Raw genomic sequence first — 20,654 nt, forward strand, 5'->3', positions numbered from 1 at the left:
TTACTTTGCTCAAGATTCCTTCTTTCTTTTAGATCCTGCAAAAACATCAAAATGTGACTATCACGTCATGTAGTAAGAATCTATGAATAGGAACTTAATAAAGTAGAGTTAGATAGTGGATGTACCTGAAGTAGAGTCATACGACTTGAATTTACCATCTCTAAGATCTTTTAGGTATTCTGGCCAGATTTATATCCAATTCCCCTTCAATTGGCAATAGAAACATATGGACCTTTTGGGATTAGCACATGGAACTATCTCAGAATTAGCATTTCACTTTACCATATGGTCAAACGATTTGACCTTGGTCGATCCCTTTCCGTTGGGAAGAAAAACCTTTTCTGGACTACCATTGTTGCCATTATCGATGTCCACTGAGTTTTAGGAGACAGATCCTTCAAACATATTTGCTTGATTTGTGCACTTAAGCATTTCTGTTTCATTAGCAATCAACATATATGTTAGATCAGCTAGGGTCACATCGTGGTCCTTCTCATAGTAGTCCTTTATGAATTGATTGTATGATTCATGAAGCGAAACTAGAACCAATTCAATGGCTAGCTTCCTTGGGAAAACGATGCCTAACTTCCCCAAACTGTCAATGTGTGATTTCATTTTCAGAACATGCGCACACACAGACTTTCCATCTTGATGTTTACTTGCCAATAGGGCTTGAGTGACTTCGTATTTTTCAGCTTGAAGAAAACATGGGTTAGGGAGAATTACAGGAGGAGGTGGAGGAAGTGATGGAGAAGCATGATTTCCAATTCCACCATTGCTTGAAGAAGGGAACATTCTTTCACCTTGATCAACATGTGGAAGATCATCTTCAGATTGAGAAGGAAAACCATTTCCAGAAGGACGAGGAAGACCATTGTTGTCTGAACTTGACATCTATAAAGGGAGAATAGAGAATTCAAGTTAGTTGATTTTAATCCTTAATTATTAAATCAAAAATTTTAATTAAGGCTAGGATCCATATTTTCGGTTTCGAATTCTGAAGAGGGATGTTGTAATCAAATTTGAATCTATTTTAGGTAGGTAAAGCATTTACCAATTTCAATCTTATGAAAATCGTAGATCTTTTGATATTCATTGAACCATTCAATAGCATGTTTAATCTTGATTATGCTCTCATTTGGTGATTGGGATGCCGAGGATCACAAACGAGATGTGAATAACCATGAAAATTAGCTTGGTAGTCTCGATGTCATTTATCATCTGAAATTAATGTTTTGGTTAACCACAAACGCTCCATTAATTCAATGATAATTTACGAGACACCCATTGCCAACAATATTAGTCACATATTAGTGTGTCGGTTAACCACACACGCTCCACTAATGACCAATAAGGTGCAATTTGCAATTTCATGGGTTAGCATCAAATTCACATTTTTCCTAAAGTAACTAAGAGTGAGATTTTAAAAAATAGTTTAGTTACTTTTTATCATTATACTTTTAATGAGGATTAATTTTCCTATCGAACCCGTTCAGCTAACGACGCTTCACCACACAAGAGAGCGGTGGGTAAGAATGGACACCCAATGACGGTCATTTACAGGCCGTTTCGTTAAAATCCCCTTATAGTATGGCTTCGTGAATGAGTCGTACTGGTGATTCGATTGAATTTTCTTATACGTATAATATATATTAAACTATTAATTATATATATAGTATAAGGTGAATTTTAAACATTTTAAAATTTCAAGGGGTTAATATTTTAATAAATTAAACTTTTAATTTAAATAAATTTAAATCATATATGGATTTATTAATTATCCTATAATTAATCTTTTAATTAAATTTTTAACAAAATCCACAAAAATATAATTTAGGGTTTACATATTAAATTTCAAAAATTAAACCGTTTAATTTAAATTTCAAACAACCCTAAAATTAACTTTAATTAATATTCAAATTAATTATTTAGTAACCAATTATGGTTATATTAATTATCCTTTAATTAAACAATTAATTAAATTATTAATCATATCCATAAGGATAATTATAATCAAATAAAATCCACATTATCTAATTCATAAATATCTCCTAACATTTAGGTCATATTTAATTATCTAATATTACCAAAAAAACAGATTATGGTTGATTTAATAAAATATAATTATCAAATATTAACCAAACAAATCAAGTTAGCCAAGAAAATCTGAAATGAGTATCTGACGCATAAATTCGCTGAGTTGGAGGACCAACTGTTGAGTTGCAGTCCAATACGTCGAGTCCGAAGAAACAACTCGACGAGTTCGAAGAACAGAATGACGATTTTTTTCTCCTTCTTGTTCAAGTTCATATTAGTACCAATTTAATAGAAAACTAAACCTAGGCTCTGATACCACGGATGGGTTTTGAGCATAACATACTATCCTATGTGTGCACGCAAAGTTAATTAAAGATCTACGTTTTCTCTAATTGAACATACAATAATGAACAACAAAGTATAAACCCTATATTTATGGATAATAATCAAAAAACACATAATAGGGTTATAATACATACCTTTAAGATTCTTATTGTAAACAATCCTGAATCCTTGCTTGAAAGACCTTTGGTAGCAAGCGCCACAAGTGTCGCGCTTCTAATGGTTCACAAACAAACTCAAACAACCAAGAAAAACTATAGATAAAGAGTAATGGAAGAGAAATTTTGTTCCTTAGGCTCTTGGAGGAGTCATAACCGAAATTTAACCCTAAGGAGGGTTTATATAGGTGTTAGGAAGGTATTGGATAAGGCAGGTGTATCCAAGATAACCTTAATCCCTTAACTTCCTCCTTAAGGCATCCAAGGTACCCTTAAAGCCCAAGGAAACCCTAGAGAGCATCTAGATTTCGTTCCCCTTACTATATGGAGGTTCTAGAATTCCCCAATGCTCAAATATTGAACATTTTCACCTTTAGTCCCTATAGTTTTAATTAATTCCTTTAATCTCAAAATTAACACCAAATTAATTTCTGGTTAAATATTAATTAAACAATATGATTTCTAGTTAATATATTATTTCCATAATACATTAATAAATCATTTATTTTGATTTCTAATTAGTTTATTAACTAAGTGATAAATTAATAAATCATTCTTCTCTCTCTAAAAGTTATCCTATTCAATTGTCGGGTTTGAAGGTAACCCAAAAGGATTGTGCTACTATGAATTAAAGTATATACCCGTTATAGTTATAGGCTTAGACACCTAATCCAACAGAAAGAACATGATTACATGTTGTATAATCATAAGAAGGAGTACGTATGTATGTGCAGATGATAACGATATTGTATAGAATACCTAAGAGATGTTAGAAAAGATAGAGATTAATTACTTAATGATTTAAGTACCAAATGAGTAGTAGAAGGTCTCTTAATGAGATAAAGAGATAGAGTTTCCACGAGACAAGTATTATGTAAGACTATGGTGAGACCATATCGAGTGTTGAGAAAGATTTTGAGAAGAGTAGAAAGATGATTTCCTTCATGAATAAGATTATGATTCCTTTGGGAATATAAATAGATGATTCACGTGGGAATGAGATTGCATATGATTAGAGAAGATAGAGGAAATATATTTTGAGTGGAACAAGATAAAAGGGTTCTTCTAAAGAGCTTTGATATAATTTGTGGGGGGTTAAGAGTAAGGAAATGTGATGGATTCAAGAGAAGAAGAAAGAATGTCCAGGGATCTGTGAGGGATCTTAGTGAGGGGACTAAGTCTGGATGAATGTACCCAGTAACGTTAGAGTTATGTTGTCCCCTACTTGATATATGAAGCTATCATGCCTAATCGAACCATTTGGGTCTAGATGAGAATATAATGTTGAGGAATGAGAAGTTAAGAATAGAGAGATGGAATGTAATAAGAGTATGAGACATGCATGCTAAGAGTAAGAGATGTAATAAGAGTTGAGTGAGAATAAGAGAAGGGCATGGATATAGTATGAAAGAACCAAAAGGGTATGAGATGAGATAGAGTATGGGGCCAGAGAAAATAGAAGAATAGAGCATGAGAAGGATATGAGATTAGATAATAAGAGGTGAAGATATAGTATATGTAGAATATGAGTGAGCTTAAGAAGAAGCTAAGAAAGAGTATAAGATGAGAAGGCAACATTATAGAAGAATAGTAGAAGATAGAGGAAGGGATGACATGAGTAGAAAAGATGAGAGCAGAAGAGTATGTAAAGAGAAAGAATTGCAGAGTATGGTATGAGAAGAAGAGATGAGATTACATAGTATGAGAAATATGAGAGAAGAAAGTTTGAATATTTGAAGAAAAAAGAGTTAGAAAAAGAGCAGAGTAACATGAAAATAGATATAATATAACTCACCATACCACATGTCTGATGTTGTAGATATTTTTCATGTTTTGCAGGTTCAAGTAGCAGTTGTGATACAAAAGAAGGTGGGAGCACAAGGACAAGAAATAGATAGTAGATTGTTATTTTAGTTTTATTTCCTTATAACTTATGTAAAAAGATGGATTTTATTGTAAAACCGAATATTGAATTGGATGTAAAATGTTTTATTTTTATGAGTTAACATAATTTGGCAAACATTTTAGAAAGAGAAATTAAATATCCTCCTACTTTTTGTTCCTACAAATCCTCCTACCCAATTAAATAATGACATGTGTAACATTTAATGCTCATTTAATGAATTTTTAGTATACTAATATGACACATGTCATCATTTAATTGGGTAGGAGGATTTGTAGGAAGAAAAGTAGGAGGATATTTAATTTCTCTTTTAGAAATAACTCTAATAATCCCTAGATAGTTAGATGTAGAAAGTTCAGGTTGTTACATGCTCCATTCTTGAAGGAGATCTATGTGTGTTAACATAAGGGAGAGAAATTACTAAAATGATAAATATGCCCTCGCATGAGGAGCATGTGACCAACTTAACTGGAGAAAGATAATGACAAATATTTGAGGACCAAATTTGAATAGAAGTTTTAATTTTAGACTAGTTATACAAAAAAAATAAACTTAAATTGCACTTTTTGATATATTATAGAGACCAAATTTACAATTTACTCTAATGATTTTATTCAACATAAAAGGATAGAATTGATTTAATATCCAATAAATCTGGAGTGATTTGTATATTGTTATTTATACTAAATACAAGATTACAAGATAACAATAATTCAAATACAAGAATATGCTTATTAACTAGGAGTAGCCAACTTAATGAATCTTATCATTTATACCCCCCATCAAGCTAAAGGGTGGCGGTGGACCAACACATAGCTTGGATTTGAAATGCTCAAATAAAGGTTGTGGAAGACTTTTGGTAAAAAGATATGCCACCATATGCGTAGTTGGAATAAAAAAAGTACATAGCTTGTCGGAGGTGACCAACTTTCGCAAAAAATGATAATCAATATCAATGTGTTTAGCATGCTTATGAGAAACAAGATTTTGACTAAGAAATATGACAATGTTTTTATCAGAGTATAGACATGGCTTAGGAGAGTTTGGAATATGAAGTTCGCGTAGAAGATGTGTAACCCAAATGAGTTTTGAAGCCGTGTTTGCCATAGCCCTATATTCTAATTGACAACTTGAACGAGACACAGTTGGTTGCTTCTTTTCACTCCACGAGACAAGGTTCCCATCAAGACAGATAGAATAGCCATAGGTGGAACGTCGTGTATCAATGCAACGGGCCCAGTCAGCATCCGAATAGCCAATGAGAGGAATAGCGGACGATCGTTGGTAATGAAGACCAAATGATAAGGTTCCCTACACATATCGGAGAATGCATTGGACTTACTGAACGTGTGTTGTGGTAGGCGTATGCAGGAACTGACTGACTTGATTTATTGTGTAGGATAAGTCAGGATGAGTGATGGTGAGACATTTTAGAGCATCTACTAAAGAACGATAGAGAGTTTGGTCAAGAAACGGGTCACCATAACTGCTTAACGCCTATGAGGTAGATAGAGGAGTATATATTGGTTTTCCAGTCACTAAATCGACTCTAGATAGAATATCTAAGGCATATTTAGATTAAGTGAGAAACAATCAGGCATATTTAGATTGAGGGAGAAACAATCCATTAGAGGTGAAAAAAACCTCCAGTCCCAAGAAGTAACCGAGTCTGCCAAGATCCTTAATGGAAAATTCTTGATGTAATCTATCAATAAACGTTGCAATAACTGCCTGATCATTTCCTGTTAAGATTATATCATCTACATAAACAAGAAGAAGGAGAATGTTGGGGCCTCGTTCAAACATGAATAGAGAAGGATTAGCACGACTGCAAGTGAAACCAACTTGAAACAGGAAGGAACTAAGGCGTTGAAACAAAGCTCTTGGAGATTGTTTCAAGCCATAAAGAGCCTTTTTATGGCAACACACATGATTTGGAAAATGTGGATCAATGAAACCAGGAGGTCGTTCCATGAAAACTGTTTAATTGAGGTGTCAGTTAAGAAATGTATTGTTCACATCAAGCTGATGTAAGCCATAAAGAGCCTTTCGCGAATGATCTCCGGTCCCGTTAGTGCCCTGTCCGACGTATGCATTCTTGCTAGCTGGGTGTCACCTACTTCAGCCCAACATAACGGTGATCTACATTTACGCCCGTACAGTGCTTCGAAAGGAGCCACCTTGATGCTCGAATGGTAACTATTGTTATATGAGAACTCGATCAACGGTAGGTGGGTATCCCAAGACTTTCCAAAGTCTATCACACATGCACGAAGCATGTCTTCAAGCGTTTGAATGGTTCGTTCACTTTGACCGTCCGTTTGTGGGTGATATGCGGTGCTCATATCGAGATGAGTTCCCATTGCCTTGTGGAGTGATTGCCAAAAGCGTGATGTGAACCTACTGTCCCTATCCGAGATGATAGATTTTGGCACTCCATGGAGTCTTACGATTTCTCGTAGGTACAAACGCGTCAGTCTCTCCATCTTGTAGGATTCTTTGATTGGCAGAAAATGGGCAGATTTCGTCAGTCGGTCGATTATTACCCATATGGTGTCCAGTCCGTCCGACATCTTGGGCAGCTTGGTCACGAAATCCATAGAAATCCCCTCCCATTTCCACTCAGGGATTGTCGGTTGCTGTAACAATCCTGAAGGTTTCTGGTATTCCACCTTTACTTTGGCGCACGTAAGGCACTTACTAACATAGGTCGCGATTTCCGCCTTCATGTTAGGCCACCAATAGTGTTGTTTAATGTCCAAATACATCTTGTCCGAACCGGGATGAATGGAGTATCGTGTCTTGTGGGCTTCCTTCATAACAGCCTCCCTAAATCCTCCGATTTTTGGGACCCAAATACGGTTCATGAAGTAGTATACCCCATTCTCTCTTGCTTCTAGGTTCTTTTCCATCCCGCGCAATGCCTCGCTAGTTCTATTTTCCGCTTTCATAGCCTCTGACTGGACTGATGCAATTTGAGTGGCCAGATGAGATTGAATGGTTATCGAGTGTGTTTTCGTACGGCGATTTGAGTACTCCTTCCGACTTAATGCATCAGCTACCACATTGGCCTTGCCTGGGTGGTACTTGATCTCGCATTCGTAGTCGTTTAGCAATTCCACCCATCTTCGTTGTCTCATGTTCAGCTCCTTCTGATTCAAGATGTGCTGGAGGCTCTTGTGATCCGTGAAGATGGTGCACTTTGTACCGTACAGGTAGTGCCTCCAAATTTTCAGAGCGAAGACCACGGCTCCCAGCTCTAGGTCATGGGTCGTGTAATTTACTTCGTGCATCTTCAGTTGGCGGGACGCATATGCTATCACTCTTCCACGTTGCATGAGAACGCAACCTAAGCCCTGATTCGACGCGTCACAGTAGACTACAAAATCTTCCGTTCCTTCAGGTAGAGATAGTACAGGAGCGCTATAGAGAGCTTGCTTCAAGGTTCGAAATGCAATCTCTTGTCGGTCTGTCCACTTGAATGGCACGCCCTTTTGCGTAAGCAAGGTAAGCGGCTTGGCGATCTTAGAGAAGTTTTGGATGAATCTCCTATAGTAGCCTGCTAGGCCTAAGAACTGACGAATTTCTGTAGGCGTAGTCGGAGTTGCCCATCCTTCCACAGCTTTGACCTTATAGGGATCCACATGAATTCCATCTTGGCTAATTACGTGGCCTAGGAAATTCACACTTCGGAGCCAGAACTCGCACTTGGAGAGTTTGGCATAAAGCTTTTCCGTTCGCAGAGTTTCTAGGACTTGTCGGAGATGTTGGCCATGCTCCTCTTTGCTTCGAGAATAGACGAGGATGTCATCGATAAACACAATGACGAAGTTGTCAAGGAACGGTCGACAGATTCGATTTATTAGGTCCATAAATGCGGCAGGTGCATTTGTTAGACCGAAGGGCATTACGACGAATTCATAATGTCCGTAGCGGGTTCGGAAAGCGGTTTTTGGAATATCCTCTTCCCGGACTTTGAGTTGGTGGTATCCGGACCGTAGATCTATTTTAGAAAAAAAACTAGCTCCTTGGAGTTGGTCGAATAGATCATCGATTCGTGGGAGTGGGTAGCGGTTTTTAACAGTGAGTTTATTTAACTCTCTGTAATCGATGCACATTCTAAAAGATCCGTCCATCTTTTTGACAAAGAGCACCGGAGCTCCCCATGGCGAGTAGCTAGGTCGGATAAATCCCTTGTCCAGAAGCTCACTGAGTTGGCTGGACAATTCCTGCATTTCAGCAGGAGCCAACCGATATGGTGATTTAGCGAGGGGAGTTGCTCCTGGAACGAGGTCGATTCGGAATTCAACCTGTCTCTCTGGGGGTACTCCTGGAAGATCTTTAGGAAACACGTCTGGAAATTCACACGCTACCGGAATATCTTGGACGTTAGTTTCTTTTTTGGTCTTGTCCACTATGTGAGCCAAGAACGCCAAATTGTTCTTTCGCAGATGTTTTTGTGCTTTGATGCACGAGATGAGACGAAAATTCGTACTGGGTTTGTCTTCGTAAATTACTAGGGTTTCGTGATTTGGGAGACGAAGGCGAACGGCCTTCTCGTGGCACATAATCTCAGCATGGTGGGGGCTTAACCAATCCATGCCGATAATCACATCGAAACTCCTAATTGATACTGGCATTAGGTCTATTCGAAAGACGTGTTGGTTAAGGGTTAGGGTACATCCGATGTAGATCTCCCCAGTGAATTCGGTTTTCCCATTGGCCATTTCTACCGTATAGGTTTCATTTAGCTTCTGGGGTTGTTGTTTTAGTAAATGTCTAAACTTCTCGCTTACGAAACTTCGCTCCGCTCCGGTGTCAAATAAGATGCATGCATAAGTGTGGTTTAGGAGAAACGTATCGGTCACAACTGCGGGGTCCTGAACTGCATCACTCTGACCCATAGTCAGCATCCTTCCTGCTCCTCTGTTTCCTGAATTGTTGTTGTTAGGGCAATCTCGACGGAAGTGCCCCGTCCTCCCACACCCGAAGCAGGTGTGGCTAGGCCCTGCATTATTGCCGCCGGCATTGGCGTTGTTGTTATTGCGGTGGTTGTTGTTGTTGTGGTTGTTTCCCTAATTTTGATTCTGGGGAGGATAAGTCCTACAAAACCTTGCAGTGTGTCCCCTTCGGTTGCAACTGGTGCAATGGAACTCCTTATATTCTCCATGGTGATGGAAACCGCACTTGTTGCACTTGGGAAAATTACCGGAATAGGGTCTTGAAGCATTTGAAGCAGCTGAGGCTGGAGCATGTGGTGTGGCTGGAACCGGTACGGTGACAGCGTTAACTGCCACTGTTTGCTGCTTTTTAGAGGTCTCGGGGCCCTGATGCCCCTTTCTCTTGTTGTTCTTCCCTTTCCTGCCATCACCCTCCTTTTTCTTCTCAGTCTCCACTGGCTTCTCGCCCTTCTTGTTGTTATGATCATACAACCTCTTCGCCAATCTCTTCGCACTGTCAAACGTTTCAGGGTTCGCAGCTATCACATTCCCTTGAATGGGGGATGTCAGTCCCCAGATGAATCGCTCAATCTTCTTTCCTTCTGATGTAATCATACCCGGGCACAGCAGAGATAATTCGCTAAATCTCGATATGTAGGCATCGATGTTCGCATTCTGCACAGTGAGGTTCCATAGCTCTTGCTCCATCTTTTGTATTTCGCCTCGGGGGCAGTACTCTGCCATTAACATTTCTTTCATTTCTGCCCATGGTATAGAGTTGGCGACAGGGAGCGTCATAGCTTCCACGTGTCCATTCCACCAAGTGAGTGCTTGGTCCACAAAGGTACAGGCCGCGAACTTCACCTTCATCTGCTCGGGGCAATCGCATATCTCGAATACCGACTCTACCTTCTCGATCCATCGCTTCAGAGTGATCACCCCTCCAGTGTCGTTGAAAGTTCGTGGTTTAGCGTTTGTGAAGTCCTTGTAGGTGCACGTTTTAGTGGGTCCTTGATTCGTCCCGTTGTTCGAACTTCCGGATCCTTGCCCGTTGCCTCCTCCGTTGTTCCCTCGGTGAAGTTGTGCCATAGCTGCTGTGACCGCAGCAGACACGACTGCCTGGAAAGCAGTGGTGTCAACTTCGGGCGGGGTTGGTTCGGGATTTCCGCGAGTAGCTCAGCGAGGCATCTTTCTGTCATGAAACGGAAAGATGTTGAGTGTATGTGGTTTCTGTGAGGTTGTGATCCTACTAACTAGGTGTATGGTACGAACTTAGACATTGCTACCATCGGGCATACAATCATAACGTCTCAACACATAACAACTGGTAATATCATAGCAAAACACACAAAAGTTCATTAATATTATCCGCATTTAATACAAGAAAATTTGCTCGTAAGAGCATACATAAGTGACACTAATCCGACAGCATAACGGATCTATGAGTAGTGTAGTCACTTAAACATAGAGCCGGAGTACATAGCATAGTTCCTAATGACCTACTATGATAAGTCTATCCCTAACCGCGATGAGCTGCGTCAGGAGGTGGTGCCGAAGTCACATGCCAAAATGTTGCGCCAGTAACTGCGCCATCTCTGCCATGTCTCCAATAACCTCATCCCTCTCATGCTCTGCTCGCACTGCCCGAGCTTCCATAGCATACAGCTGTTGTCGCAGTGCGGCGACCTCAGCTTCGAGGGAACGGTTCTCTCGTGGGGGGTTCACTGGTGGAACGGGGTGGTCTGGTTGTGCCTCGTTCTCGCATGGCGGGATGGGGCCCTGGTCCCCGACTTGACCTTCCTCGTCGTCGTCGTCGATCTCTCCAAATTCGTAGTCAGTGTTTACGTATTCGTCGGGTCCAACGTCGTGTGCTTCCCCTGGATTCTCTCCCGGTTCACCCTCAAGCATCCCGTGAGCCACTAGGGCCTGATGAAACTAGATACCCTGCTGCTCTCCCTCAGGCTCCTCTTCCTCTAGCCACCCGTTGTTTCCTTGGTTAGGGAAATAGGGGTCTCCAGGGTGATGAAAACCAGCCATGCTGTCTGCGCGAGTATGTAAATATGCTAACATTATTCCTAGGATGCTATGACTATTGTACGGACCAAACAAGCGTTCTCTTTTTGGTGATAAAGGGTATAGTTTTAGGTTCCCTAGCTATCCCGATCTCCTCAAGACGTGTGTTAGTTTTACTTTGGAGAGAATGTAGTTGATCAGGCTACATTCACTCCTTGGTATTACTAAGAACAGTCCCGAGTTAACCGAGATACCAGCATTATTGTGTTTGATTCGGCGTTAGGTTCTTGTTCCTAATGCAAGCAAGCGTGTTTTATTTACTTGTTTTGTTCAGAGTTATGTTAGTCCCTCTTTTGGTTTATAGTTGCATATCAATGTGTGGCTCGACATGCTAGTTCACTATAAACAAAGCTCTGATACCAACCTGTCACACCCCCGAACCAGGCGGCGGAAACGTTCGGGGGCTGTCGTGACTCAATTGAATACCATAACATTGAATATATATGAAACGTAACAACATTCGTCACCATGCATTAATATAGTACAACCAGTAGAGTTTACACGAAGTATATGGTTTAAACATTACATTCCCAAAAATAAATTGTTCGATTCGTACATAAATAAACTGCAAGCCATCACTGAATATGATTTCCTTTGATTCACTGGTTCCCTGAGAATACAAGTATTTTGAAAAACGTCAACATTAATATAGTACAACCAGTAGAATAAGCGGTATTTGAAAAAAAAAACAATGTTTCGTATCGTTTGAAAACCACCAGAAAATCCGATATTTTCTGAAAAGTAAAGCTTTTGAAAACGTTTGTGAAGATCCATGGGTATGCTTGTTTGTTTCTATACTTGTAAAACAATTGTTCGTTAAAGTTGTATGCATTTCGAATCTGTATGTATTGAAAAACCCTAGGAAAACCCGATGTTTTCCTAATTCCTTGAATTCCATGAAGTCACATTGAAACCATTGCATAGCGTGTAGTGTCAGTCCCAGGCGACGTTGGATTATTTTTGAGCATGATTAATTGCTACAAACACGCATTACACAAACGACCAGTTTATAGCTATACTAACGATCCCGTAGGCGTCGTCTGTACTAATCACGTTATCCAACCGCCCTGACTACGTGTAGTCCCACATCCGAAGAGAAAGAGGACACGAAGGCCTCGATGACTCCATTAACCGGTTGGGGATAAAAAAAATGTACGAGGGGTCCCAGACCCGCCTCGCATGAAATGTCGACTTTACTAGCAATACCAAAGGACCCTTGGGGACCAATAGTATACAAGCCATTGAAAGTCCTTTTACGTTGTGTTAGATCGGTAAAACCCAACACTTCGTAAGATAGAGGTCTTCGGGCCTTAAGATCAGGTCATTGGGCTAGCTAGGCCCAACAAACAAGATTTTACACTTTTGGGGCCCAAAGATGGTGCGTAGACGTCTGTGCACACTCGCATGTATATTGAATTCCCAAACGTTACTTGTATGAATCATAGTGTCGTCGTGTTAGTAGTTTCGGATTTTTATTGGTTCGAGACCGAACTAATTCGTTTAACAACGACTTTTGGTATTGTTGTGTATTGTATTTCGTCGATAGTCGCGGTGCCATCACTTGATCAAATTGCGTGTATTGAATTAGCCTTGGAAGTTTTCTGTTTTCAGCCCCTCATTATTTGTAAGATTTACTTTTTCAACCCTTTAATTAAATAACCTTCCGGTTTGGTCCTTAAATCATTTTTCTTGACATTTTAACACCAAAAATTATGGAAATTGATATTTTTCAGCATATTTTTCATTGAAAACAGTTTAAGTCCCTGAAATTGCAGTTTTCTCGGTAATAGCCCTTCTTTTTCGCAACTTTGACAATTTTGGCCCAAATTGTAAAATTTTTGCAACTTTGGTCCTTTTTAAATTTAAAAAAGCATTTTAAACCTTTGAAAAGGACTTGGAACACTTATAGTCCACTGTTTTAAAGAAAAATACAGTTTTGGCCCTCCAAAACAGAAACTCTCGCATAATGGGCCTCATTGGGCCGAAAATGTCATTTTTAGCCCATTAAGCTTGAAATTTATGTTTTTAATCCTCCAAATGAGTATATTTCCAGAAATTGTTTTATTGAAACTGTTTTAACACACCTCATCCATCAGAATTCGTGATATGTCAATTTGGGCCCTTAACTTTGTATTTTTCACATTTTAGGTCCAAAAATTGTGTTTTTAACCCAAAAAAAATTGTTACTAATCCATTTAGCTATTTTTCTAGGAACACTTTGTATGTAGAAATATATTTGATGTTAGAATCATTTAACATAAAGTATATCTCGATTTTGAGGGGTTTTATGGCTAGATCCAACATTATAACACACAACAACACACATATAAGCATGGAAATCATACAAGGCATATAAAACACATATAGATCTACACTTTCACTTGTATTCCCCCCCCCCCCCCCCACACACACACAAAACTCATAAAAACAGAAAATAGGGGGTATGAAGCTCACCTTGGGTGTGGTTTCGGTTTTGAAGAGAAGATGGAAGAAAACTTGGTGATTTTTGGCCTTAGCACCCTTTTCCTGAAGATCTCGAGTTTGGTATGCTTCTAAGAGGTAAGATCACGATTTTGGCATGGATTAGGAAAAGATTTTGATGACAAAAAGAATCTAAGTCATAGATCCAACATAATCTTACCTTAGATGAAGAATTTGTGGAAATTTCCTCTTGAATGCTTCCTAAATTTCGAGATCTTTGAGTGGAGAGGGAGGAGTGTTCTTGAGAGAGTTGAGAGATTTTTGTGAATGTGTGTGTGTTTGAGTATGGCCGAGAGTGAGAGAGAGAGGAAGAAGAAATGATATTTGAGGTGATGTTTGCATGGAGATATGCGTTTCTTGCATGGAAGTCCTTTGGTTAATAGTGAGGTGGCATGAGAAAGTCAAACCCTCCTCTTGGGCTTGATTTGGGCCGAAAACATGGAAGGAAAAAGGAGAATTTGGGCTTTTTGCTCCTAAGCCCAATATCAGAGTTAGTTTGGGTGAGTTTCAACATAAAAGAATATAGTATGATTTTTTTTTCCATTTTTGTTGGACTAGTTTAGGGTATTCATGGATCAAAGCTTTTAATTCATTTCATTCTAGACCCAACATGGCCCAAAATGTTGAAATAAATTAGTGTGGGTCCAGTTAGAGCCCAATTAGGGTTCTAAGCCCATGATAGTCTAATTGGAAGCTTATTGGTCCATTTGGATCCAATAAGGAAGTCCTAGTCCAAAGTGGACTTAAACAAGGACTTCTAGGGTCTCCAATTGTTTGATGACTATTTGTAGTACTTGTATGATGTATTTGATTGAAGTTTTTTTTTGATGTCATAATAGTAGGTGTCAATCAGGTTCTTAAGTTTTTGATTCACATTAACTTGAGTGTATAGATTACAGGACACAAAATTTCCAGTTGTGACACTTATGGAGTTCGGGGATCCATCAGGGAGGGAGACCCCATTTCTAGTTTTTGCCATCAGGGGACAGGAGTGATTCGGGCATCTTGTCTCCAAGAGAGACCTTTGGATGATTGGATAGTTGAGGAAGTTTCGCGAGCCATTCGCGAGGATCTGCCCGACATGGTCGTGAGGATCACTGATAGATTGATCGAGAGGCTCCAGGATCAGACAACTGTTGTTCAGTTGGCGGACAGGGAGTCGGAAAGGAAGAGGAAAGCGGATGAGACTCAGGTAGCCTCAGGTTCGAGTAAGAGGCCCAAGGGTTCGGATTTGAGGACTAGGAACTATCAGAACCGCAGTCGATGCGGGAAGTGCGGAAGGACGCACATGGGTGTGTGCAGGCGTAGAAGTGGTGATGTTTTGGGCTGTTTCAGATGCGGTCGAATGGGTCATATTAGCAGGGATTGTACTACTACCATTGCCCAGGGACTTGACCCGATATGTTTCCATTGCGGTCAGAGAGGCCACAAGAAGGCCCACTGTCTGAGTTTGTATACAGCAGGGCAGGTGCCAGCTCCTGCCCCTGGGACTTCGAGAGCCCAACGGACATCAGGGCCGGGCAAGGGCGCCTACGGCTCGGAGCCGAGTTTTCTGGTAGATTTCAGCAGGGATTCGAGCAGCACTGAGTGGTCGAGGTATGTATCTTTTGCTTTTCTGTCATCTATTATTGTAATATTATTGTTATGTTGCTGCATTACCTGCTCGTGGTTGAGTTTTATGCCATCTGCATACCTTGGAATTCGAATAGTGAATTGGAGGTCGTTCCCTCTAGATCAGGTTACTTCGGATTCAGTATCTGTAGCATGTATGTGTAAGATGCAGTAGTGCTTTACTACTTGCGGAAGGCGTTAGTTGGGGAATGATTAGTTATATTCTCAGGAGTGATAGTCCAGAGTTTTAGTGGAGTAGCTAGCGGTCAGTAAGGAAGTGGGTTGGGGATGCACACCCCAAACGCAGATTCTCGGGATGTAGTCCCTAAAGCAATTATAGTTAAGGATCGAAGGGTGCTCAGTCAGATAGCAGGAAGGGTGCGGAACTGGCTGGAGTTAGTTGGAGCGCTGGCAAGGGTAAACGTCGGCGGTCAGCATATCGCCCTTTTAGTGGAAGGACGGTTGGAAATCCTTTCGACCAGTGAGGAGTAAGGATCTAGTCGAATCCAAGTGGGGGAGAACCCTTGCAAGTATACAAGGATAAGAGCCACGTAGACTCGGAATGATTGTGTGGCCTCCGAAATGATTGTAGCACAGTAATCGATAGATTAAGGAGTTCAGATTTGGGAGTTCGAGGACCTTCCCAGCAATTAGTCCATGTAATCGAGATGATTAGAAGCTGGTTGAGAATCCAGGATTGGAGGACCACCTGTAGAGGCTCAAGTGAGTCGGAATGGGGATCCTGAGAACGGATAGCAGGAGATGCTTTCGTATTAGTAGCCAGTGGCAGAGTCAGCATGCAGGATTGCGTGGATTCAGGAGTTGGGAGTTTGGAAACTTCCCAACGAAAGCTTCTTGTATCCGGATTAGTAGACGGTTGGTTTGGGAACCAAGCCGAAGAGTTCCTCGACGAAGCGCTAAGTATATCAAGGATATAAGATGTCAAGAATGATGCAGTATTCAAAGACTAAGGGCTGTTTTTGGGAAATCAGGATGAGGAATCACTAGCGGAACTAGGGATAGTCAGGATGTCCTCGGGGTAGTAGTAGTAGTGTTGTAAGTCTGCGGGGGTAGCCGTAGCATTCACTAGCAGTCAGATAGTAGTAGTAGTGTTGTAAGTCTGCGGGGGTAGCCGTAGCATTCACTAGCAGTCAGATAGTAGTAGTAGTGTTGTAAGTCTGCGGGGGTAGCCGTAGCATTCACTAGCAGTCAGATAGTAGTAGTAGTGTTGTAAGTCTGCGGGGGTAGCCGTAGCATTCACTAGCAGCCAGATAGTATTAGAGAGTTGTAAGTCCGCGAGCGTAGTCGCAACCTTTAACAGATTGGTAGGTAGCATGAGCGCGTGTTGGACGCGGGAAAGCAGTAGTACCCACCAGTTCGGGTGCAACAGTGAGGATATGGGAATCCACGGGTTAGATTTCGGATTTCCCAAATGGTTCAGTTATGGCTAAGTCAACAATTTTGGCTATAGATTGTCACATCAATTATGAGATCAGAGTAGCAGTGGACCGTTGGGGTTCGGGTATGTTAAGGGCTACCGTCAGTCTGGGAGCCATCATGTTGTTAGTCGTGGAATTGATGATGTCAGGATGTGACGTATGGACCCGATCGGTTGGATCGGAAGATTGTTAGAGCCGCAGTGACAGGATAACTAGTGGAAACTAGTCCCAGAGGAAGATTTCGTTCAGAAGTCGTGGAAGCGATTAAGTGAGGAGTCCTTTGACTCCACAGTTGGGTTGGAGCTCAGTGTTTCAGGCAGCTCAGTGTTTCAGTCAGATCAGTGTTTCAGGCAGCTCAGTGTTTCAGCCAGTTCAGTGTTTCAGGCAGCTCAGTGTTTCAGTCAGTTCAGTGTTTCAGGCCGTTCAGCGTTTCAGTCGGTTCAGCGTTTCAGGCAGTTTAGAGTTTCAGGCATGTTCGGTATTGCAGGCAGTTCAGTGTTTGGAAAGTTTCAGAATTTTGGACAGTATTAGTATTTGCATTGGAATGTAAGTGCTGACGGTGTAGCTGGTTGATTTGAAAATGGCAAGTCCCTCTCAGCAGGATCAGTCGAGCCTTCTGCCAAGTATAAGTGATCCGTAAGGATAGCTAGGCAGGTAGCTTTTCTTTCAGCATGGAAGGCTCGAGTTACTAGGAGTTGAGTAATCAGATGGGATATAAGCAAGCTGGTTCCAGCAGCTTCGTTTCAGTAGTGACCGACACTGTGAGTGGCTGGAGCGATGGACAAAAGGGTGTTAGTTTTTCCAGATAGAAAGTTGGAGGCATTTCGCAGGACAGTTGGCCATAGCAAACTTCGAGGACGAAGTTTAGTTTAAGTGTGGGAGAGTTGTAACACCCGAGATCAGGAAGGTCAAGAAAGGAAAGGAAAAACCCTAGGTTGAAGAGGGTTGACTCGTCGAGTCCAGGGAGGAACTCGGCGAGTCGGAGCGGGATCCGGGTGTAAAGCAATTGACCGACTCGGCGAGTCGGCAAGTGGACTCGGCGAGTCAGGTCTGGGTTTGGAAACCCTAATTTCGGGACTTGGTACCCTATTTAAGCATCTTATTCTCTTTCCTAGGGCTCAGTTGCGGCCCTATAGTCCAGAACCAGAAACCCTAAGCCTCCGTTGTTGCTCATTCAAGCTTTCTTGCCTTTTTGGGTGATTTGAAGGAAGAAGGAAGAAGGCACACGTTGGGGATTCAAGAATTGGCAGTAGATCCAGAGTTTGTGAGGTCTTCCAGAGCATTTGAAGGTAATGAGTCATTACCTTCCCTCTTTTGCATATAGATCAACCTTTATCATGGAACTTGGGGCTTTTAGGACAAGTTCATGAACCATTTCGAGTTAAAAGCCCAGATCTGAAGTTGCTACTTCAGATCTATGTGTATCTTGGCCTAGAGAATCATAAAGCATCAGTCTATGGGATGATTGTTGAACCCCCTTTGTCTCAAACCCTAGTTTATAGTGATTTGAGCCTAGATCTCGTTAGCTACACGTAAAGTTTGCCACTTTACGTATGGAATAGGCTTTAGAAGAGTGGATCTACAGTCTGGAGCCCATGCATGACTCAAAAGTCCTCTGCATGTATGTAGATCTGAATGGACTCGGCGAGTCCTTCGAGTGGACTCGGCAAGTAGCTTGAAGATGAGGAGGAACTCGACGAGTGGGATGAACAGCTCGTCGAGTCGGATGAAGTTAAGCATGAACTCGGCGAGTTGGAAGAACAACTCGAAGAGTTGGTTGAAGATTGCCTTGGACTCGGCAAGTCTGTTAGTGGACTCGGCGAGTTAGGTCGCAAAACCCCAAACCCTTCGAGTTGAGACTCGAATCAGTGAGTCGGGTGGTGACTCCGCGAGTTGGACAGGACATGACTTGGAACTAGTTGGACTTGGCGAGTCATAGACTGACTCGGCGAGTCGAGTCGCGAATAGAAAGACCCTAAGCATATGAACTCGGCGAGTAGGGTTGACCTGGAAGGTTGACTTTGACCAGGATTTTGACCTTGACCAGAGTTGACCTAGTTGACCTTTGGAGGTCAGTTGGACTAAGTGTTTTATGGATATTGATAGCTCGGAGAGCTAGAGGAGCAGTGGTTCAGGAGATTGTCGAGTAGCAGCCAGAGGTTTATCAGCAGAGCTCAGCAGTTCAGGTGAGTTTCCCTTCAGTAGGAGCGGGTCTAAGGCCATAATGCCGGCCCGTTCAGTTAGCAGTAGTTTTCGGACTACGGTCCGATGTAGGGGATGAAGGTCCCAGTCAGCTTCGGACTTCGGTCTGATGTAGTAGTTAGTATGTTTGATGCCTTCGTGGCTCAAACGGGGTTTATGTGTTTATGCTAGTTGATATGTTTATGCTATGTTCAGCCAGCTTCGGACTTCGGTCCAATGTAGGGGACAAGGTCCCAGCCAGCTTCGGACTTCGGTCCGATGTAGGGGACAAGGTCCCAGTCAGCTTCGGACTTCGGTCCGATGTAGGGGGCAAGGCCCCAGTTAGCCCGGACTTCGGTCCGATGTAGTGGGCAAGACCCAGTATGTGCTTTATATGTTATTGTGTGGTATGTGGTAGATTGGGGGAGCTCACTAAGCTTCGTGCTTACGGTTTTCAGTTTTGGTTTCAGGTACTCGGTTTTCAAAAGAGGAGCTCGGGAAGATTGTAGAGCACGCACCATAGTCAGTTAGCCTGGGGACGTTTGACTCTGATAATGAGATTATGTTTTGAATTAATACTCTAAAAATTATGTTATGACTTATGATACAGTTTTGTAAATATGGTTTTAGTAATGTTTTAAAAGAAATTTTTTAGTCGTGATTTTTGGGGCGTTACAGTCCTTTTGGGTTGCCTTCACCATAGCAACTTGACAGGATGATTTATTATGAGAGAATAAATATTATTAATATATTATGAGAATAATATAAGGAATAATAATATTGTTATTTGATTAATATAAGTCATAAATTAATTAGAATTAATTTGGTGACTTAAAGAGATTAATTAAATAAGAGGGTATAAACTGTCAATTGTTTGATAGTTACACTTTGGGCTGTAAATCCTTTATGGATAGGGTTGGATGATTTCTAGGGCCTGGGATAAGCCACAAATCGTCCAAGGGCTTATCTTGGAAAGGATTTGGATTGCTTTGAGTAAAGATTATCCAACTAGGGTTTAAGGGTGAAACCCTAGGAGCCTTACAAGTATAAATAGACCCTTGGGGCAAGGGAAATCGGCACCTCTACTAAAGCAAAGAAACCCTGGCCGATTTCTATTCCCTCTTCTCTCTCTCAAATCATCCTCTTGCTAGTTGGTGTTTGTAAGCCATTAGAGGAGTGACATTTGTGACTCTAAAGCTCCAAGAACAAGAAGATCAAACAAGTGTTTCAAGGTAAGCTTCTAACTCTGATTTTGTATTGTTCTTATACTCCATTAGTCATTAGAAGTCTTGGATCCAATGCATGTTTAATTAGAGAAACCTAGATCCAAGCATTAGGGTTTGCATGTGCACATAGGAATGTTCATATGGCCAAAACCCATTAGTGGTATCAGAGACTAGATTGGTTTCTATTAAATTGATGCATAATTGTTTGTTTCTTGCTTGCAAAATTCGAATTTTGTGGTTCTGAGTCATGAACTCGGCGAGTC

Source organism: Lactuca serriola, chromosome 2 (assembly GCF_051521515.1).
Source record: "Lactuca serriola cultivar US96UC23 chromosome 2, Lser_US96UC23_V15, whole genome shotgun sequence".
Lineage (NCBI taxonomy): Eukaryota > Viridiplantae > Streptophyta > Magnoliopsida > Asterales > Asteraceae > Lactuca > Lactuca serriola.